The sequence below is a fragment of the Phyllobates terribilis genome, unplaced genomic scaffold (assembly GCF_046119375.1).
Source record: "Phyllobates terribilis strain yellow unplaced genomic scaffold, ASM4611937v1 Scaffold_9__5_contigs__length_417890890, whole genome shotgun sequence".
In the NCBI taxonomy this organism is placed as follows: domain Eukaryota; kingdom Metazoa; phylum Chordata; class Amphibia; order Anura; family Dendrobatidae; genus Phyllobates; species Phyllobates terribilis.
This window is the reverse complement of record NW_027362769.1, coordinates 176,336,062-176,358,702: the sequence shown is the minus strand read 5'-3', so window position 1 is coordinate 176,358,702 and position 22,641 is coordinate 176,336,062.

Genomic DNA, 22,641 nt, shown 5'->3' with positions numbered 1-22,641 from the left:
CCCCCTTCGGATTGTATGAATCCACGGTCATTCCTTTTGGCATGAAAAATGCCCCTGCCACGTTCCAGGGAATTGTCAACCACCTGCTCCAGGGACTGGAGAGGTACGCAGTGGCGTACCTGGATGATATTGCCGTCTTCAGTCCCACCTGGGAGGATCACCTCGAGCATCTGCAGCAGGTGCTTGGGCGGATTCACCAGGCTTGCTTGACCATCAATCCAGGAAAGTGCCAGATGGGCATGAACGAGGTCCACTACCTGGGGCACCGGGTAGGTGGGGGTACTCTGAAGCCAGAGCCTGGGAAGGTGGACGCTATCGTGTCCTGGCCCACCCCCAGGACCAAGAAGAAGGTGCAGTCCTTCTTGGGCACCGCAGGGTACAAGACTATAGCAGCCTTGGGAAGCCCTTGACAGACCTCACCAGGAGGAGCCTACCCCATTCAGTCAAATGGACAGATGAATGCGAGGGGGCCTTTCGGGCTTTGAAGACTGCCCTGAGCAGATCTCCTGTGCTAAAGGCGGTCGATGGCACATGGCCACTCTTCGTACAGACCGACGCCAGTGAGTTTGGCCTCGGTGCTGTACTCAGCCAGGTCGACTCGGGGAACCAAGAACATCCCGTGTTGTACCTAAGCCGGAAACTGCTGCCAAGGGAAATAGCCTATTCCACCATAGAGAAGGAGTGCCTGGCCATTGTATGGGCCCTCAACCGTTTACAGCCTTACTTGTACGGGCGCCCCTTCACTGTCGTGACTGACCACAATCCCCTGAGTTGGCTGCAAATCATGTCCGGTGCCAACGGAAGGTTGTTACGCTGGAGCCTCAGCCTCCAGCAGTACGACTTTACCGTTCAACACCGCAAAGGCAGCGAGCATGGCAATGCCGATGGGTTGTCCCGGCGAGGGGAGCCTCCCGAGATACGCCTGGAGGAATACCAGAAGGTCCTACCTCCATAGCGCTTCTAAAAGGGGGAGGTGACAGGCAAAATGTATTTTTGGCCGAGTTTTAAAAATGAGAGATGTCCTAAATTTCCACCCCCTGTCCATTTGTAAGACATAGAACTCAGTGCTTTCCCCCACATCTGGAATTTTTATTACCACCATAAAATCTCAGCGAAGAGCAAACCTTCTAGTCTAAACTGGTCTTTCCCTCCAAAATACTCTTCTTTAAAAGTTTGTACAGTTAATGTAGAATTTAATAAGGCACATGACTGTTACAAACCCAGGGACCACATTTTTGGAATGCTCACCTTTTTCCGGTTACAATGGTATAGCTTGCATGTCGGGGAAACCGCCGGAAACCCGGGAAATGGTTTCTTAGCTTCTGAGCGTCATAGAGATATCATATTTGATATCCATCTGCATGAATATTAGTGATGGCAAACATGAAGTCTCCATCTTGGATGTGGGACCCCCCCACACCAAGATATGAAAGATGGAGGATTTTTATGTCTTATGCATCTGGGTGGGTTTACAAAACCGGGCCCTTTTGTGAGGTAAGCGATATGGGTGTCTCCTGGTGTTTTGGCCCCTTACTAAAAACCAGAACGGCCATAAACCAGCAGATTCTTGCCAGGGACATCAGACGCATGCACACCTAACTGTGTGGAAGAATCACATCTAATTTCCGGGGAGCTGTCCCCCCCACAGAATCTGAGACCATCACCTCGTGGCGCAGGTTTTGCTATCACTTATCCCTTTTATTTTAATAACTGTTTTATGCATATATGTAAATTGTCTCTTTTATAATATATTGTATATCTTTTGTAAACACTGCCCACTTTCGGGAGTAAATCATTATTATATACCAGCTTCGTTCTTCTTGTCCTATGTCGAGCAAACACGTTCCTCACCCGCTAATTCACGTTACCTAACGGGTACCCGATCCACCTGTTAAGCGATCAGTGGTGGCAGTTTACCAGTATTTATGTGATATTGTGGTTTGAGGGTGGCTGGTCGGAGGTATATATACTTTTCTGGAAGGAACTGGTGGTATATATACGTTCTGTCACATCACGTGCCACAATAGTCGACATAAATTAGAGCAGCTGCGCTTGTGCTTATTCTTGGTCAATACCGTGTTTGACCAGTAGGATAAGGGGGCGCCAGAGGATTGCAAGGTCTGACCAAATGTTGTTTTCCTGACAACGAGCTTCAAAGGGGAATTTGCAGACATGATGACTCCGATATGAATTATGAGATATTAGGAGTTCCATAGGTCCGACAGTAACGGGACCCATATGTGTAGTGACCAAATCAGCCCAGGAATGTGTAGGTAGTTTTCCAGGGCTGTAACCAAAATCAGGGAGATGTAGCGCAAAAACACCAGAATAGCAGACTGCAGCTATGGGATGTGTGATATTTAAATAAAGATAAAATCATAAGGGAAAAAATGGCGCAGTTTGCGAGCTTCTGCGATCAACGAGCGATGAGTTATCGCAGAAGTCAGCGTTTTTAATAAAAATGTACAGACTGGAGACCGGCCTAGATGATGTCACCACAAGGGGCGTGGGGCCAGATCTCCCCTTAGATATAAGAGAACCCATGGAGAAGACAAGAGCACTCATTGCCAGGGGGGAATAAGAATTATAAGCAACGGGTCCTGTTCAATAACAGCATATTCCAATCGGGGAGCCCCTCCTCCACCTATATTGAGTCGTCGCAGCGAACTTTACAGTGTAAGTTTCACTTTTTATCCTGTTATATTTTATGTATCTGCATATGTATTTTAATGTCCCCTTTGTAACATCCTTGTATATATTTTTCCTAAACACTGCCTCCCTTTTGGATTAAATATAAAATTTAATAGTTCTGCTTCTTTTGTTCTGTAATCGTTCCCTCCCCCGAAGCCATATACGCTACCAAAATGCAGGCGTCCGGCCAGGCCTGTATTATATTTCAAACTCTGCCGGTGGTGGCAGAGAGTATTTGTAATTGGGCTATCGTGAAGCTGACAGTGACCGTATGGAGGGCGTTAAACACGGATTCCAGGCTGTGGAACCCAGGGTGTTGAGCCATACGCTCACTGGTCGCTTACCGATACCTAAGTAGAGAGTAGTCTGGATCGCATGCTCGCGACTCTGCATGAAATACGGACAACGTGACGGCACGGTGAGATATTGTGTGATCTCCCCGGTGTCGTCCTGACTGTGTGTGGGTGGAATCCCTGACAAGGTGTTATACCGGTCCTGTGTTATACCGGACCTGTTTTATACCGGTCCTGTGTTATACCGGTCCTGTGTTATAGCGGTCCAGTGTTATACCGGTCCTGTGTTATACAGGGTCTGTGTTACACTGGTCCTGTGTTATACCATTCCTGTGTTATACCAGTTCTGTGTTATAGCGGTCCGGTGTTATACCGGTCCTGTGTTATACAGGTTCTGTGTTATAGCGGTCCTGTGTTCTACCGGTCCTGTGTTATACCGGTCCCGTGTTATTGCGGTCCAAAACGCAGGCGTCCGGCCAGGCCTGTATTATATTTCAAATTCTGCCGGGGGTGGCAGAGAGTATTTATAATTGGGCTATCGTGAAGCTGACAGTGACCGTACGGAGGGCGTTAAACACGGATTCCAGGCTGTGGAACCCAGGGTGTTGAGCCATACGCTCACTGGTCGCTTACCGATACCTACGTAGAGAGTAGTCTGGATCGCGTGCTCGCGACTCCGGACGAAATACGGACAACGTGACGGCACGGTGAGATATTGTGTGATCTCCCCGGTGTCGTCCTGACTGTGTGTGGGTGGAATCCCTGACAAGGTGTTATACCGGTCCTGTGTTATACCGGTCCTGTTTTATACCGGTCCTGTGTTATACAGGTTCTGTGTTACACCGGTCCTGTGTTATACCGTTCCTGTGTTATACCAGTTCTGTGTTATAGCTGTCCGGTGTTATACCGGTCCTGTATTATACCGGTCCTGTCTTATACAGGTTCTGTGTTATAGCGGTTCTGTGTTATAGCGGTCCTGTGTTATACCGGTCCTGTGTTATACCGGTCCTGTGTTATTGCGGTCCTGTGTTATACCAGTTCTATGTTATACCGGTCCTGTGTTATACCGATCCTCTGTTATACCGGTCCTGTGTTATACCGATCCTGTGTTATACTGGTCCTGTGTTATACCGGTCCTGTGTTATACCAGTTCTCTGTTGTACCGGTCCTGTGTTATACCGATCCTGTGTTATACCGGTCCTGTGTTATACCGATCCTGTGTTATACTGGTCCTGTGTTATACCGGTCCTGTGTTATACCGATTCTGTGTTATACCGGTCCTGTGTTATACCAGTCCTGTGTTATACCGGTCCTGTGTTATACCGGTCCTTTGTTATACTGATTCTGTGTTATACCGGTCCTGTGTTATACCGGTCCTGTGTTATACCAGTCCTCTGTTATACCGGTCCTGTGTTATTCAGGTCCTGTGTTATGCCGATCCTGTGTTATACCGGTCCTGTGTTATACCGGTCCTGTGTTATACCAGTCCTGTGTTATACCGGTCCTTTGTTATACTGATTCTGTGTTATACCGGTCCTGTGTTATACCGGTCCTGTGTTATACCAGTCCTCTGTTATACCGGTCCTGTGTTATTCAGGTCCTGTGTTATGCCGATCCTGTGTTATACCGGTCCTGTGTTATACCGGTCCTGTGTTATACCAGTCCTCTGTTATAACGGTCCTGTGTTATACCGGTCCTCTGCTATGCCTGTCCTGTGTTATACCGGTCCTGTGTTATACCGATCCTGTGTTATACCGGTCCTGTGTTATACCGGTCCTGTGTTATACCGATCCTGTGTTATACCGGTCATGTGTTATACCGGTCCGGTGTTATACCGATTCTGTGTTATACCGGCCCTGTGTTATACCGGTCCGGTGTTATACCGATTCTGTGTTATACCGGTCCTGTGTTATACCGGTCCTGTGTTATACCAGTTCTCTGTTATACCGGTCCTGTGTCATACCGGTTCTGTGTTATACCGGTCCTGTGTTATACCTGTTCTCTGTTATACCGGTCTTCTGTTATACCGGTTCTGTGTTATACCGGTCCTGTGTTATACCAGTTCTCTGTTATACCAGTTCTCTGTTATACCGGTCCTGTGTTATACCAGTTCTCTGTTATACCAGTTCTCTGTTATACCGGTCCTGTGTTATACCAGTTCTCTGTTATACCGGTCCTGTGTTATACCGGTTCTGTGTTATACCGGTCCTGTGTTATACCGGTCCTGTTTTATACCAGTTCTCTGTTATGCCAGTTCTCTGTTATACCGGTCCTGTGTTGTACCGGTCCTGTGTTATACCAGTCCTGTTTTATACCGGTTCTGTGTTATACCAGTTCTCTGTTATACCAGTTCTCTGTTATACCGGTCCTGTTTTATACCAGTTCTCTGTTATACCAGTTCTCTGTTATACCGGTCCTGTGTTATACCAGTTCTCTGTTATACCGGTCCTGTGTTATACCGGTTCTGTGTTATACCGGTCCTGTGTTATACCGGTCCTGTTTTATACCAGTTCTCTGTTATGCCAGTTCTCTGTTATACCGGTTCTCTGTTATACCGGTCCTGTGTTATACCAGTCCTGTTTTATACCGGTTCTGTGTTATACCGGTTCTGTGTTATACCGGTCCTGTGTTATACCGGTTCTCTGTTATACCGGTCCTGTGTTATACCAGTCCTGTTTTATACCGGTCCTGTGTTATACCGGTTCTCTGTTATACCGGTCCTGTGTTATACCAGTCCTGTGTTATACCGGTTCTGTGTTATACCGGTTCTGTGTTATAGCGGTCCTGTGTTATACCGGTTCTGTGTTATACCGGTTCTGTGTTATAGCTGTCCTGTGTTATAGCGGTCCTGTGTTATACCGGTCCTGTGTTATACCGGTCCTGTGTTATACCGGTCCTGTTTTATACTGGTTCTGTGTTATACCGGTTCTGTGTTATAGCTGTCCTGTGTTATATCGGTCCTGTGTTATACCGATTCTCTGTGATATCGGTCCTGTGTTATACGGGTCCTGTGTTATAGCGGTTTTGTGTTATAGCGGTCCTGTGTTATACCGGTTCTCTGTTATACCGGTCCTGTGTTATACGGGTCCTGTGTTATAGCGGTTTTGTGTTATAGCGGTCCTGTGTTATACCGGTTCTCTGTTATACCGGTCCTGTGTTATACCGGTCCTGTGTTATACCGGTCCTGTGTTATACGGGTTCTGTGTTATACCGGTCCTGTGTTATACCGGTCCTGTGTTATACGGGTTCTGTGTTATACCGGTCCTGTGTTATACCGGTCCTGTGTTATACGGGTTCTGTGTTATACCGGTCCTGTGTTATACCGGTCCTGTGTTATACGGGTTCTGTGTTATACGGGTTCTGTGTTATATCGGTCCTGTGTTATACCGATTCTCTGTGATATCGGTCCTGTGTTATAGCGGTCCTGTGTTATACCGGTTCTGTGTTATAGCGCTTTTGTTTTATACCGGTCCTGTATTATACCGGTCCTGTGTTATAGCGGTTTTGTTTTATACCGGTCCTGTGTTATACCGGTCCTGTGTTATACTGGTCCTGTGTTATAGCGGTTCTGTGTTATAGCGGTTTTGTGTTATAGCGGTTTTGTGTTATACCGATTCTCTGTGATATTGGTCCTGTGTTATAGCGATCCTGCGTTATAGCGGTCCTGTGTTATACGGGTCCTGTGTTATACCGGTCCTGTGTTATACCGGTCCTGTGTTATACCGGTCCTGTGTTATACCGGTCCTGTGTTATACCGGTCCTGTTTTATACTGGTTCTGTGTTATACCGGTTCTGTGTTATATCGGTCCTGTGTTATACCGATTCTCTGTGATATTGGTCCTGTGTTATAGCGGTCCTGTTTTATACTGGTTCTGTGTTATACCGGTCCTGTGTTATATCGGTCCTGTGTTATACCGATTCTCTGTGATATTGGTCCTGTGTTATAGCGGTCCTGTGTTATACGGGTCCTGTGTTAGAGCGGTTTTGTGTTATAGCGGTCCTGTGTTATACCGGTTCTCTGTTATACCGGTCCTGTGTTATACCGGTCCTGTGTTATACCGGTCCTGTGTTATACGGGTCCTGTGTTATACCGGTCCTTTGTTATACCGGTTCTCTGTTATACCGGTCCTGTGTTATACCGGTCCTGTGTTATATGGGTTCTGTGTTATACCGGTCCTGTGTTATACCGGTCCTGTTTTATACTGGTTCTGTGTTATACCGGTTCTGTGTTATAGCTGTCCTGTGTTATATCGGTCCTGTGTTATACCGATTCTCTGTGATATCGGTCCTGTGTTATAGCGGTCCTGTGTTATAACGGTTTTGTGTTATAGCGGTCCTGTTTTATACCGGTCCTGTGTTATACCGGTTCTGTGTTATAGCGCTTTTGTTTTATACCGGTCCTGTATTATACCGGTCCTGTGTTATAGCGGTTTTGTTTTATACCGGTCCTGTGTTATACCGGTCCTGTGTTATACTGGTCCTGTGTTATAGCGGTTTTGTGTTATAGCGGTTTTGTGTTATACCGGTTTTGTGTTATACCGATTCTCTGTGATATCGGTCCTGTGTTATAGCGGTCCTGTGTTATACTGGTCCTGTGTTATACCGGTTCTGTGTTATAGCGGTTTTGTTTTATACCGGTCCTGTATTATACCGGTCCTGTGTTATAGCGGTTTTGTTTTATACCGGTCCTGTGTTATACCGGTCCTGTGTTATACTGGTCCTGTGTTATAGCGGTTTTGTGTTATAGCGGTTTTGTGTTATACCGGTTTTGTGTTATACCGATTCTCTGTGATATCGGTCCTGTGTTATAGCGGTCCTGTGTTATACTGGTCCTGTGTTATACCGGTTCTGTGTTATAGCGGTTTTGTGTTATAGCGGTCCTGTATTATACCAGTCCTGTGCTACACAGACAACACATTGATTAGAAGGGGCGTAGTGTAATACTTCTTTTCCCCTGTGAGAGCGCTGCAGGGATGGTACTGCCAGGTTTCCCCGCAGATCACAACTGATCTCCGGGAGTCTCAGCATATTGTCAATCTTATTGGTTAATAACTTGGAGGGGTCCATGGTGGAGACCTATTTGAGAACGGAGTTTCACTTTAAGACGCTTCATACCTTCCTATATTCACAGGTTACAACACGGCATTTTCTTAAAGGGACACATTCACTATTTTGCTCTTGAACTATTATTCTTACATGCTTTTTGTTTGCACTTGGGAAGATGAACCCAACTTGCCCCCAATAAAACCCGCCACCGCTGCCATTCTATACCTCACACATCTGGTGACAAAACCAGAAGTTTTGCAGATGCTTCCAGGGCTGAACTTTTCCTACCACTGGGGATTGTAAGAAGCGACATCTGGAGCTGCGAGCTCGATGCGAAACAAATGGTTAAGGTCACGCGGAAACTCGGCCTCGCAAGCAGGGTGTTGGTGATGTGAGAATGAGCCGCTGTCATTCATCCGGCCCAGGGAAGCGGAGATCGAGGGGTGGACGACAGCGCCTCGTCCACCCAGCGCCTCGTCCACCGGCTCCGAAGTGACAGGTGTGAGACTCACATCTGCCCGGGAATTCTCTGTCTCCAGGATATGAGTAACAGAAATATAAAAGGAAGAGCGCGGTGAGAGCTGCCGCTCGCTCATCCATCACTTGTGCTAAGAATACGTAGAAGCCTGAAATGCGTTTCCACAAGTCAAACCTTTGTTTCGTCCATTATACGGAGCTCTGGACTCATCAAAATGGTGCAGCTCCAAAGGAGAGGTGCAAGAGAGGCGCAAAAACATTTAAAGGTCATTTCAGTTCAGGGACCTAAAGGCTTAAATAGCGACCACATAGCACAGGTCAGTCCTATCAGGAGCAGCAGAGGTGTAGCTATAGGCAGGTGCAGGTGCGCCAACGCCAAATCTGTCACCTCCCCCTGCCAGCGACCATGTGCCATTCAAAATAATAGTATCTCTTTAAACCCCCTTAAGCATCAGGGCGCGGCTGCTACCTCTGTCCCCTTATACCTGTGTCTCTGGATAAAGGGACTGCAGAAGCAGCAGAGGGACATAACTTATAGTTCCTCGGCACCAATGCAAAATCTGTAACAGCCCCTCACCAGCAACTATGTGCCATTCTATATCACGGGGGTCCCAATAGATCCCCTTCACCACCCAGGGGCATCGGGCAATCTCTGGTTTCCCTATAGCTATGCTCTTGTCTAAGGGGAAAGCTGAGGATTCATTTGTGCCTAACTTGAAGTTCTTCGTCACCAGTACAAAACCTGTAACACCTGTATGCGCCATTAAGGCTGTGTGCCCACGTAGCGTTTTTCAAGCGTTTATGCTGCGGAATTTCCGCAGCGGAAACGCTTGTGAAACGCTAGGTAATCCGCACCCCATGGTCCCCAAGGGGATTGCGCATGTTCTATGCACATGCTGCGGATTTTTCCGCAGCGTTTATGCTGCGTACAAAAATCCGCAGCATGTCATTAAGGCTATGTGCCCACGTTGCGGAAATGAAGCAGAAAATTTCTGCTTCATTTCCGCATGTCCTCTCCCGGAAAAACGCATGCGGAATTCCGCACGCGTTTATTGCACGTTTATCGCGCGTTTACCACATGCGGAATTGACTTGCGTTTTTAATGCATTGCACAAGGCAATTCCGCTTGCGGAAACGCAAAATTAATGAACATGCTGCGGATTTTTGAACGCAGCATAAACGCTGCGGAAAAATCTGCAGCGTGGGCATAGAACTTGCGGAATCCCCTTGGGGACCATGGGGAGCGGATTACCTAGCGTTTAACAAGCGTTTACACTGCGGAAATTCCGCAGCGTAAACGCTTGAAAAACGCTACGTGGGCACACAGCCTTAATTTTGCGGAAGTGCAGCGGAACTCCCGCCATTGACTTGCATTGAGACGCACAGAAATCGCGACTGTACATTTTTACAAGCGGCTTCTATGCGATTCTATGTGCAGATGGTACCCAGTTCTGGAGGAGAGGAGACTCTCATCCAGACCTGGGTACCATTGTACCTGTAAAAAAAGAATAAAATAACAAATAAAGTTTATACTCACCTGTCCGGCGGCTTCTCTCTGAATGCCAGCAGCGCTGAAGGACCTTCGGTGACGTCACAGTCATGTGATCGCAGGCCCTTCACCGCTCTGTCTCGCGATATGCCGGCATCCAGGAACCAGACAGGAACGAGCGCTGCAGCCACGCCGGGGCCTCAGGGGTGAGTATAGCTTTATTTGTTTTAATTTTTACGGTTCACACTGTATAAATCCATGCTGTTTGCATGGATTTATACAGTGTGACCTAGTTGTCAAGCACTTTCCAAGTGATGCTATCGCCTGGAAAGCGCTTGTCAATCTGCATGCGGAAACGCATGTGGATCCGCATGTATTCTGCAGGAAAAACGCATGCACAATCTGCATGCGTTTTTTTCTGCCAGGGAGATGCAGAAATGCTGCAGAAATTTTCTGCTTCATTTCTGCATTGTGGGCACATAGCCTTATAATACTGGTGTCCCTTCCCTACAGGTCCCATAAGGACCAGGGTGCGACTGCTACCTCTTTTCCCCCTATGCTCCAGGTTACAGAGACTGCAAATCTAGCAGAAAGACAAGCTAGAAGCTACTGGACCCCAATATAAAATCTGTAGTGGTCCCCCCCAGATACTTTGTGCCATTCATTACTTGTGTCCTTTTGGATCTCCTTAGGCACCAGGGTGTAACTGCTACCTCTGTTTCCCTACAGGTATGGGCTGGGTTGAAGGGACGGCAGAGGTAGCAGAGGAGCAGAACTTAATGTTTCTGGGTGCTGAATGCAGCCCTTCTACCTGTAATATGTCTTCTATAATTCTGGTGTCCATTTATACCTGCTTAAAGGGTAAATTCAGAATTATTTTTTTTTAAAAATGGGCCTAAAAACTAATAGGCAGGTAGTTGTTACCTACTTGCCTGTTGTACCTGGCGCTGGTCGCTCCTGCCAGCGATTCAGCTGCTCAGCATCAACAGGGCAGCTCTACTTCTTCCAGGTTGCTCTGTCAGCAGGGCGTGACTGCCGACGTCATGCTGATTGACAGCTGACTTCCCGCAGTGAGGCAGCAGGGAGCTGTCTGTCAATCAGCATAACATTGGCAGTCATGACTCATCAACAGAGCGGAAGAGAAGCAGCTGCTCTGTCCACGTAACATCAGCACATGCCACTGGAGCGGTCTGTGACTTTCCTGTGTCGCCAGAGATCTGTGCCGGGCACAACAGTCAGGTAGTTAGTTTTTAGGTCCATATAAAACAAAAAAATGGTCCTGGATAAACCCTTTAAGTACCTGGCCGGGGTTACTACTGGTACCTCTCTTCCTCCAATAGCTATGCCAATGGCTAAAGGGAAGCCCACATCCGGGTCCTGGTGCCAGAGGTGGCACCAAGTCCCCTCTACCTTATCAGAGGCACCAGCATTATGAATGCCACATACTGTAGCACATGGGGGTCTTTTTCAGATTTTGCAAGTGTCCCGTGAGCTGAGGTCTCTGGAAAGGAGCCACAGGCTGATGATAAGTCAGGCACGATGCACTTCAATGTCTGCCGGATCAGACTACACACAGGCTTTGTTTGTAGTCTGTCGCCATGGAGACACAATCGAAACACAATCAGGGATTGTAAAAGAAAACAGATTGTAACATTTCTTATTTTTATCGTCTCGGTGCATTTGAGCGATAACATTTTTGTGCAAAGGTTTACACACCCTTGAAGGTCACGCTGTCTCCTTGTCAGGGTCTTTTTTAGCCTGGAGTTTCTCAGACTTTGGCCTCTTTCTGCTGGGTTCCTGATCTCATTCTCAATAATGTGAACAGTGGGAAAGTTCATGGTGAGTGCAGATAGTTTGGAGCAGCGGACGGTCCGCACTGACACAGGCCCGGCCGGCACACATGTGCACCGTGAGATGGAGCTCAAGTAATCGCAGGTGTTTGGCCCCAGAGTCTGGACAGGCAACATTAGCAGGCAGTAAATTTTAGAGGAAAAGGTCATTGCTTCTCATTTCACACATCAAATGCGAATTAATGCAATAGGAATCTCCAAAATCCCCCCTAGAAAAGCGGCGCCCACGTGTTCTGTGTTTGCTCTGCAACATTGAAACAAAATGATAAAGTGATACATTGTTCTCTTCACTCCAGAAACATCCTGTGTCCATGTAATCATTGCACAAAGAAACACTCTGCTGCTTTGCAATATACTATCTGCTCCAATTTCAAGATCTCTGCTTGCTGTCAGTCAACAAAAACATTCCTTCTCACGACCTTCGATCCTTCTTATATACCTGGGAGTTATTTTAAAGTATCTATTATATACTGTCCTCCATGAGATTAATGCTTCCACTCCAAAAATCTCTCTTCTGTCTTCTTCCATTTCATTTCCCATCTCTGTTGTCTGTCAAGCGAATTCATGATTACTCCTATTCACACAGTTGGGGGTTTGGTACAATGTATCTAATATGCGCATTTCCATGAAACTGTACATCTTACACTTGGATGTTTCCTTCATTGTCTATGAGACTGACGGAGATAGCGGAGTACCACTTCCAGTCAGTCCCGTAAAATTGCACGACCATGCCAGCCCATTCATTTATGGCTGAAGTGAACAAGAATGGCGGATGAGGAGCCACAATTGTAGTGAATGATGGGGCTCACAGTGGTGGATAGATAAAAACAACTATCACCCTTACAATTTCTGGTTTCCACATTGTAGCAGCCCTTGTCTGTTGTCTATATGACACCTATATTTCCTATACAGCAATTGTGTTACACTTGACATTTTTTTTTTCTTCATTGACTTTCATTTTTTGGAAAATTTTATATCTCAGGTCAACAATAGTCCAAGAGAACGTCAACCATGATGTCTGTCTTCACTCCAACACTGGAAACTGGAGGGAAATGTTAGAAAACCTTCTGCAGAGAGAAGACGACTTCCCCCTTGTGGTGTAACATCAAATACATTTTGCGGTCATTCGGATGAATGGGCTTCTATGGAAAAAATAAATTCACCCAAATCCAGAGTTGCCTCAGAAAGAGGTAGTTTGTATGTTCTCCCCGTGTTTGCGTGAGTTTCCTCCGGATTCTCCGGTTTTCTCCCACATTATTATTATTACTATTATTATTTATTATTATTATAGCGCCATTTATTCCATGGCACCTTACATGTGAGAAAGGGGTATACATAGCAGAAACAATTACAAAAATCTTGAACAAAATGTGATGGCGACTGGTACAGGGGGAGAGAGGACCCTGCCCGCGAGGGCTCACAGTCTACAGGGGATGGGTGAGGATACAGTAGGTGAGGGTAGAGCTGGTCGTGCAGTGGTTACTGCAGGTTGTAGGCTTGTCGGAAGAGGTGGGTCTTCAGGTTCCTTTTGAAGGTTTCCACGGTAGGCGAGAGTCTGATATGTTGGGGTAGAGAGTTCCAGAGTAGGGGGGACGCACGGGAGAAATCTTTTATGCGATTGTGGGAAGAGGAGATTAGAGGGGAGTAGAGAAGGAGATCTTGTGAGGATCGGAGGTTGCGTGCAGGTATGTACCGGGAGACTAGGTCACAGATGTATGGGGGAGACAGGTTGTGGATGGCTTTGTATGCCGTGGTTACGGTTTTGAACTGGAGTCTCTTGGTAATGGGGAGCCAGTGAAGGGATTGACAGAGGGGAGAGGCCGGGGAATAGCGGGGGGACAGGTGGATTAGTCGGGCAGCAGAGTTTAGGATAGATTGGAGAGGTGCAAAAGTGTTAGAGGAGAGGCCACAGAGCAGGAGGTTGCAGTAGTCGAGGCGGGAGATGATGATGGCGTGCACTAGTGTTTTTGCAGATTCATGGTTGAGGAATGTGCGGATCCGGGAGATATTTTTGAGTTGGAGTCGGCAGGAAGTGGAAAGGGCTTGGATATGTGGTGCGAAGGAGAGATCAGAGTCCAGGGTTACCCCGAGACAGCGAGCTTGAGGGACTGGGGAGAACGGACAGCCATTGACGTTGATAGATAGGTCAGTTGGGGGGGTAGAATGAGATGGGGGAAAGATGATGAATTCTGTTTTATCCATGTTAAGTTTTAGAGATCTAGCAGAGAAGAAGGATGAAATAGTGGACAGACATAGTGGTATTTTGATTAGTAGGGAGGAGATATCGGGTCCAGAGAGGTAGATAGATCTGTGTGTCATCGGCATAGAGGTGATACTGAAAGTCATGGGACTCTATGAGCTGTCCCAGGCCAAAGGTGCAGATGGAGAAGAGTGGGGGTCCTAGAACTGAACCTTGGGGAACACCGACAGATAGGGGGCGAGATGAGGAGGTGGTGTGTGAGTGGGAGACGCTGAATGTCCTGTCTGTTAGGTATTAGGAGTTCCAGGAAAGGGCCAAGTGACGCGCCCCCTGGACCATGGGGTACTCGGTGCCAGGCCGGTCGTTGCTAGGGGAGATGTCACAGTGGCGGGGGAATATTTACAGGGGAATCAAAATTCGTTATATACAGTTCGTGACGCCACCTGTGGTATGCGGCTAAAGAGAGCCGCTGCTGCGGAGCAGGTCCTCTGGAGCGGTTGTTAATGCAGCAGAGTTGGTTTAGCTTTCCACAGGTAGAGCTTAGCTCCAGGGCGGTGTAGATGTTTAAGATGTTGCGGTGTAGTGCAGGGGGTGATGGCGCAGCAGTAATAATTGACAGAGACAGTGGGGTACAGTCTACAGAGTTTACTCACAGTTGTTAAGTTCCTCAGGTTGCACTTTCCGGATTACGACTTCCCACGTCACGCTGCGTTCACCAGGCAGGGGTTCAGCAAACTCCCAGGTGCTTCAAGAGTGCCTGACAGGACCCCGTTCTATATGCCCTTCTCAGCCGTCTTCCTGTGCTGGCTCTCACCCTTCTTGCCCTGCGCCTCGCCAAACGATGTCCCAAACCGGTATCCTCGAATCTTTCTGGGCAACCTGGAGTTCCCTGGATCCTATGTGGTTACCTTTTTGGCGACTTGAGTGCGGATGTGGCAACTGCACCCTGAAAGTACAGAAGCCTCCGGTTTCCAGTTGAGCCTTGTAATTCTCACTGATTAGGGGCCGGTCCCCTCTGCAGCTCGATCCCTCTACCGCCTGGCAGATTCGGGCGTACTGGTGGCCTCCAGCACTGCCCGTACCCCTGGGATCCCTTCTTCACTCCTGGAGCCTTCCCCCTGCTCTTCTCCTCCTCAGTCTGTCCTGGGCTTCTCGAGCTAGGTCCTCCTCCTCCTCCAGAGCAGAGCTCCTGCTCCCTCTACTTCTCCCAGACTGAACTGTCCTTTCAAGATGGCTTCTTTATTTATATTACTTCTTCCAATGCTCCCCTGATTTACTTCCTCCACCCACACCCACTACATAGTTCCCCCTCTCTTGGTTCCCCCCACTCCAGCCAGGGACAGGGCTCAGCAGGTAAGCAACGCATCTTGCCCCTCCTGCTGGTCTGGAGTAGTGTAGTGTTGGGTGCAGGTGTTAAGGTCCCGGGCAGCACTCTATCCTTACCTGAGAGTGGGGTACCACACCTCTGGGTGAGATGCAGTACCTCTGTGGCGACCGAACCCTCAGTGGCGCCACATACCCCCCTGGTAAAACTCAGCACGTCCACGGGCTGGAACAGAGTAAAAAACATATTTTAGACATACAATTTTTAGATGCATCACATAGAAGAATTTTCAAACAACTTTTCTTCCCTTTATGGGAAGCACATTACTTAAACGTTGCAGGTTACTATATAAAACTTTTTAAAGAGCATCTTTTCTTTATACTCATAAAACATTTCTCTCATAAAACATTTCTCACATAAAACATTTTCAATCAAATACAGTGAAATTTACTGCCGAATGTCCTTTTCACTGGTAAGGTGCAATTTGAGCAACATGAGGGACTCGTTCGAAAGCCCTCAACGTAGGCCCTAGGCGCGGCTGCAGGGCATAGGTGATCCAGGTGTTGGACCACGTCTTCGGCCACGCCAAAAGGGTTTTTGTTCTGAGGTCAGTCTTGTTGTATAAAACCAATAAGGGGCACTTTAAGAAGTGCAACTATTTACAGTAAAGGTTTTGGCTGCTCACAGTCCTCAGCCTGACAGTTTTTGGTACCCTTACCGGGTAATTATGCACACACACAGAACTTTTTGAACTTGCAGTGTCTCTGCTATACCCTTCCCGGTAATTATATACAGTCTTTTTAAACTTTTTCTTTCAATTAAACAGTTCAACAGTGGGGTTCCCTCCGGGGGAACACCTGATTTCTGCAGGCTGACCCAGCCGTGTCATCAGCCTTGTACTGCGGGGGCATGTCCTTTCTCTCCCTCACCACTCTGTATACCTGGAGGGCATACCACCCGCGCTTTCCCTTGTGTTGGGTAAAGGTGACACGGTCACCAGGGTAGAGGTCTCGGCCTGGATGCCCCTGTTGGAGATGGGGCTCGACGTCCCGCCGATTTACAAAGACGTCCTGATCCGTCTGCGGCTCTCTGACGAAGCCCCACCCAGCGTCCAGGTCGAACTTCACCACCATCCCCTCCAGACGGGGACTGGGTGTGGTTGATCTTGCCTTGCGGGCCGCCATGTTCTGGGCCTCCATCTGCTCCCACCTCACCTGCCGGTCGTGACGCTCCTTCTCCAACTGCAGGAGCTCCGTCTGCAGTACTCCTCCCTCCTGAGGGCCTGGGTCTGGGTCTCCCACGGGAGCCCCATGAGGTCCCCCTCCCGGTTGTCCCACCGAAACTCCTCTCCTCCTTGGCAGGTAACCGGGGGTGCAGGTGTGGGCATCAGGGGGAGTCCCTGCTGGTCCTCGAACTTAGCGGACCAGTCGTAGACGGGTCTTCCTTACACCCACTCGGGTGCGGGGGCAGGTGGCTCTAGTAGGGGGCCTAGGAGCAGGTTGGCGGAGCAGGCGCCCGGGATCGGAGGTTCCGACAGGGGGCCTAGGAGCAGGTCAGCACGCTCAGCGCCCGGGACAGGGAGTCCCCTGTTACCTGCTCCTGGGCCGCGCCTGTGCCGCTCTCTGCATCCTGGCTCTGTTCAGGCTCCTCCGGGGCTGGAGCGCTGCTGGTAGAATGCAGCGCTGGCTGCTGCCGGGTCACAATCTTCCCCAGCAGCTCCTCCTTCCAGCTAGCGATGGCATCCTGCTGGGCCCTCTCCATCCTCCGACCTAGATCCTGAATTTCGGCATGGAGGAACTCGGTATCCTCCAGGGACAATTTCGCCATTGCCTCCTCCAGGGTGAGAGGCATTTCTGATTGCTGCAGGTCATGGACAGGAGCTTGCTCCGGACTCTACTCCATGTTGCCTGCCGGGAGCAGTCTGTCTAGACTGCTGCAGACTCTGCCCTGTCTCCCAGGTTTCTTCTCTCCTCTCCACTTTCGGAGGCAGTTCCATGGCAGCTTACTGTCGGACACACCTTGTGGCGGCCCCCCCAGCTTGATGGACACATCTACATACATGGTCACTGATGCTCGGGGCGGGCCCTGCTTTTGGCGCCATTCTGGAACTCGGCCCACGATGGGAGGCTTTTTCTTGTTGTCTTTGGTCTCGCACATAATGGCGCCCGTTCTTCTGGGGCAGGCGCCACATTCAGTATAGAACACAGTCTCTAGGCGCACAATATCCGGTGATAACGGGTGGGTTCATATCCTGTTTGTGACGCCAAGTTGACGCGCCCCCCCTGGGCTGTGGGGTACTCGGTGTTGGGCCGGTCGTTGCTAGGGGAGATGTCACAGTGGCGGTGACCCGGTCCGTGACCCAGGGCGGTCAATAAAAGGGGGATATTTACAGGGGAATCAAAGTTCTTATATACAGTTCGTGACGCCACCTGTGGTATGCGGCTAAAGAGAGCCGCTGCTGCGGAGCAGATCCTCTGGAGTGGTTGTTAATGCAGCAGAGTTGGTTTAGCTCTCCACAGGTAAAGCTTAGCTCCAGGGCAGTGTAGATGTTGCTGTGTCACCCAGGGGGAACATAGGGGACTCGGTTCCCGGGCCTTTTACCGTGTTTAGGAGGTCACGGCAGTCGGCTCCCGGGCTCGTACTCTGGGTCTCTCTTTAAAAAGGGGTTTTAGTATACAGTTTGTCTCGTGACGCCACCTGTGGTTTCCGGTAATGGTTACCGGCACTGCTGCAGACCTCCGGGGGGTGATGGGATGGCAGCTGGGATGTTTCTGCTCCCCACAGGCGGAGCGGGCCCCCGGGGCAGTAGAGGTGCAAATGGTGGTGATGCTGGGGCTTGCAGTGCAGGAGAGATGGCACAGCGGAAATAACTGACAGAGGCAGTGGAGTGCAGTCACCGGAGTTTTACTCACAGTTCCTGTTCAAGTTCCTCAGGTACACTGTACGGGTGTCAGCCTCCTGCGTCGCACTGCGTCTACCAGCCAAGGGGTTCAGCACTTTCTCAAATATCTCAGGAGCACTTGATGGAACCCCACTTTCTTTATGTCCCTTACTTGACCGACTTCTCGCGCTGGGTCTTCTCCCTCCTGCCCTGCGCTTCCCACACACAGTCCTGATCGGGTGCTTTGAAGTCCCTCTGGGCAACCTGGAGTTCCCGGACCTACTTGACCTTCACGGTGACTAAGGTGAGACTGTGGCAACTGCACCATGGAAGTGCAGAAGCCTCCGGTTTTTCCAGCCGAGACCTGGAGTAACACGGCAGGGCCAGGGACCGGTCCCTTCTTGCGGCCTGATCCCTCTGACGCCTGGCACATTCGGGGCGTACGGGTGCCGCCCTGCACTCACCGTACCCCCTGGGATCCCTTCTGTAAAACGCAGCCTTTCTCCTCTGCTCCCCTCCTGGGCCTCTGTTACTAGGCCCCACTTATGGAGCAGAGCTCCTAAAGAGACTCTGCTCCCCTCCTCACCTTACTACTACTGACTGACTAACTGACCTGCCACCCTAAGATGGCTTCCCTTTATATACCTCCTACAATTGTGCTTGTCAGGGACGACACCGGCAGGATCATACAATATCCCACCGCTGCCACCAATTTGTCAGGGATTTCCAACACATACAGTCATGACAACACCGGGGAGATCACGCAATATCTCACCGTGCCATCAGCTGTCTGTATTTCGTCCGGAGTCGCGAGCACGTGATCCAGACTACTCTCTACGTAGGTATCGGTAAGCGACCAGTGAGAGTATGGCGCAACACCCTGGGTTCCACAGCCTGGAATCCGTGTTTAACGCCCTACGTACGGTCACTGTCAGCTTCACGATAGCCCAATTATTAATACTCTCTGCCACCACCGGCCGAATTTAAAATATAATACAGACCTGGCCGGACGCCTGCGTTTTGGTAGCGTATATGGCTTCGGGGGAAGGAACGATTGCTGAACAAAAGAAACAGAACTATTAAATTTTATATTTAATCCAAAAGGGAGGCAGTGTTTAGGAAAAATATATACAAGGATGTTACAAAGGGGACATTAAAATACATAGGCAGTTACATAAAATAAACAGGGTAAAAAGAAGACAACTTACTCTATACAATCGTGGAGACGATTCAATATAGGTGGAGGAGGGGCTCTCCGGTGGGAATATGCTGTTATTGAACAGGACCCATTGCTTATAATTCTTATTCCCCCTGGCAATGAGTGCTCTTGTCTTCTCCATGGGTTCTCTTATACCTAAGGGGAGATCTGGCCACATGTGGGCCGGTCTCCAGCCTGTACATTTTTATTAAAAACGCTGACTTCTGCGATAACTCATCGCTCGTTGATCGCAGAAGCTTGCAAACTACGCCACTTTTTCCCTTATGATTTTATCTTTATTTAGATATCACACATCACATAACTGCAGTCTGCCATTCTGGTGTTTTTGCGCTGCAGCTCCCTGATTTTGGTTACAGCCCTGGAAAACTACCTACACATTCCTGGGCTGATTTGGTCACTATACATATGGGTCCCGTTACTGTCGGACCTATGGGTCAGTGCGTCTAGAAATTTTCCTTTGAGACTCGGGAAGCAGCTTCAACAGTTACACGCATATTAGTGCAAGCCTGCGTTCTAATTACCTCCTGCGTCTTTCAGAGACACAATGCTTGCTTCCTAGCGAAGTTATAACACTCCTTGGCTGGCCTCGTTTGCATAAACTATTTACCAGGTGTGTGTTAATTGGGGCTTTTGTGCTGAGGAAAATGGGACAGCTCGGTGCTGACAAGTGGTGATAATTTGCATTAGACACTGTATGATTGTCATCTCTGGACAAACACTACAGCAGAGGGCATGGGAGAAGGGCTAATATTCTGTTAATCTGTCCCTGATATTAATATTTTCCTGACATCTTCCCCTCTTTGAGGTGGCGTAAGGGGTGATTTACAGATCGCCCCTTTAAGGCTACCTCCTCAGTCTCTCCTTGACGGGACAGCCCATCGGCATTGCCATGTTCACTACCCTTCTTGAGCTGAATGGTAAAATCGTACTGCTGTAGAGCCAGGCTCCACCGCAGTAGTTTACCATTGTCACCGGACACCCGATGCAGCCAGCTGAGGGGGTTGTGGTCAGTCACTATGGTGAAGTTGCGCCCGTATAGATAGGGCTGCAGCTTCCGCAGGGCCCACACTATAGCGAGGCACTCCTTCTCCAAAGTAGCGTATGCCACTTCCCGGGGTAAGAGCTTGCGGCTGAGGAACATCACCGGATGCTCTTCCCCCTGCCCATTTACCTGGCTGAGCACAGCACCCAGGCCAAACACACTGGCGTCCGTTTGGACTACAAACCGCCGGGTGAAGTCTGGGGCCTGCAGAACTGGGGAACTGGCCAGGGCAGCTTTCAGCGCCGTGAAGGACCGCTCACAGTCAGCTGTCCAGTCGACTGTCTGCAGCCGCTTCTTTTTCGTGAGGTCCATCAGAGGCTTACCAAGGGCACTATAGTTGGGAACAAACTTCCTATAGTATCCTGCCGTACCCAAGAAGGACATCACCTGCTTCTTAGTTTTGGGGGAGGGCCAGGAGGTGATGGCATCAACCTTCCCGGGCTCGGGTTTCAGAGTTCCGCCACCCACTCTGTGTCCGAGATACTGCACCTCCGTCATGCCTACCTGACATTTTGCAGGCTTGATAGTCAACCCAGCACCCTGGACCCGCCCGAGCACCTGCTCCAGGTGCGCCAAGTGTTCCTCCCAGGTGGGACTGAAGACAGCAATGTCATCCAGGTACGCAACCGCGAACCCCTCCAGTCCCTCGAGCAGCTGGTTGACTAATCATTGGAAAGTGGCAGGTGCATTCCTCATGCCAAAGGGCAAGACGAGGGATTCATACAACCCGAACGGTGTAATGAAGGCAGACCTCTCCTGGGCCTCCTGAGACAGAGAAATCTGCCAGTATCCTCGACTCTGGTCCATAATGGTCAAGTACCGGGCCCCGGCTAAGCGATCCAGCAGCTCATCGATGCGTGGCATCGGGTACGCATCAGGAGCTGTGATGGCATTTAGCCTCCTGTAGTGCACGCAGAACCGGGTGGTCCGGTCCTTTTTCGGGACCAGGACTACAGGTGAGGCCCACGCACTTTTTGACCTTTGGATCACCCCTAGGTTCAACATCTCATCTATCTCCGCCTTCATGTCTTTCTGCACCTCTAGAGAGACCCGGTAAGCGGATTGATGAACTGGGGGGTGACTCCCTGTGTCCACCTGGTGGACAGCGAGCTGCATCCTCCCGGGGACACCCGTGAAGAGGGTCAAGTAAGGCCAGAACACCTCTCGCAGCTGGGACTTCTGGTCCGTGGATAGCTGCGGGTTGAATTCCGCGTCCTCAATAGACCCTCCGTCCTGGGCGGCGGCCAGTAAGTCCACCAGGACTTCTGTCTCGCCTTCTTCAGGGACACTACATACAGGAAGGGCACAGGCCTCCCTGTCATGATGAGCTTTCATCATGTTGACATGCCTCTTCCTGGCATGGTCAATGGTGACCACGTAGTCCACGTCATTGAGGCGCTGGCATATGGGGTATGGGCCTTCCCAAGCCGCCTGAAGCTTGTTCTGGGTCATTGGAACTAGGACCCACACCTTCTGACCCACTTCGTACACCAGCTCCCGGGCGTTCCAGTCATACCACAGCTTCTGGCTGGCCTGGGCCTGCACCATATTCTCATGCACCAGCTGCGTCAAAGCCTGCATTTTGTCACAGAGCCGCATGACATACTCTATGACGGACACTTCGGGGGGTGTTCAGTTCCCCTTCCAAGGATTCTCTTACCAGACCAAGAGGTCCCCGGACTCGTCTGCCATACAGGAGCTTGAAGGGGGAGAACCCCGTTGAGGCCTGTGGTACCTCTCTGTAAGCAAAGAGCAGGTGCGTGAGGTAACGCTCCCAGTCGCGCCCATGTGACTCGACCAGCATCTTAAGCATCTGCTTAAGGGTACCATTGAATCGTTCACACAAACCATTGGTCTGTGGGTGATACGAACTTGATACCAGGTGCTGCACCTGCATTTTCTTACAGAGAGCTTCCATTAGGCGAGACATGAACTGAGTCCCCTGGTCTGTGAGCATCTCCCTGGGAAATCCTACCCGTGAAAAAATGGCCAGCAGGGCATCCGCCATCTTATTGGCTCGAATGGAGGACAGAGCTACTGCCTCCGGGTACCGGGTAGCATAGTCTACCACAGTAAGGATGAACTGTTTTCCAGAGCTGCTGGGGATGGCCAGCAGGCCAATGATGTCC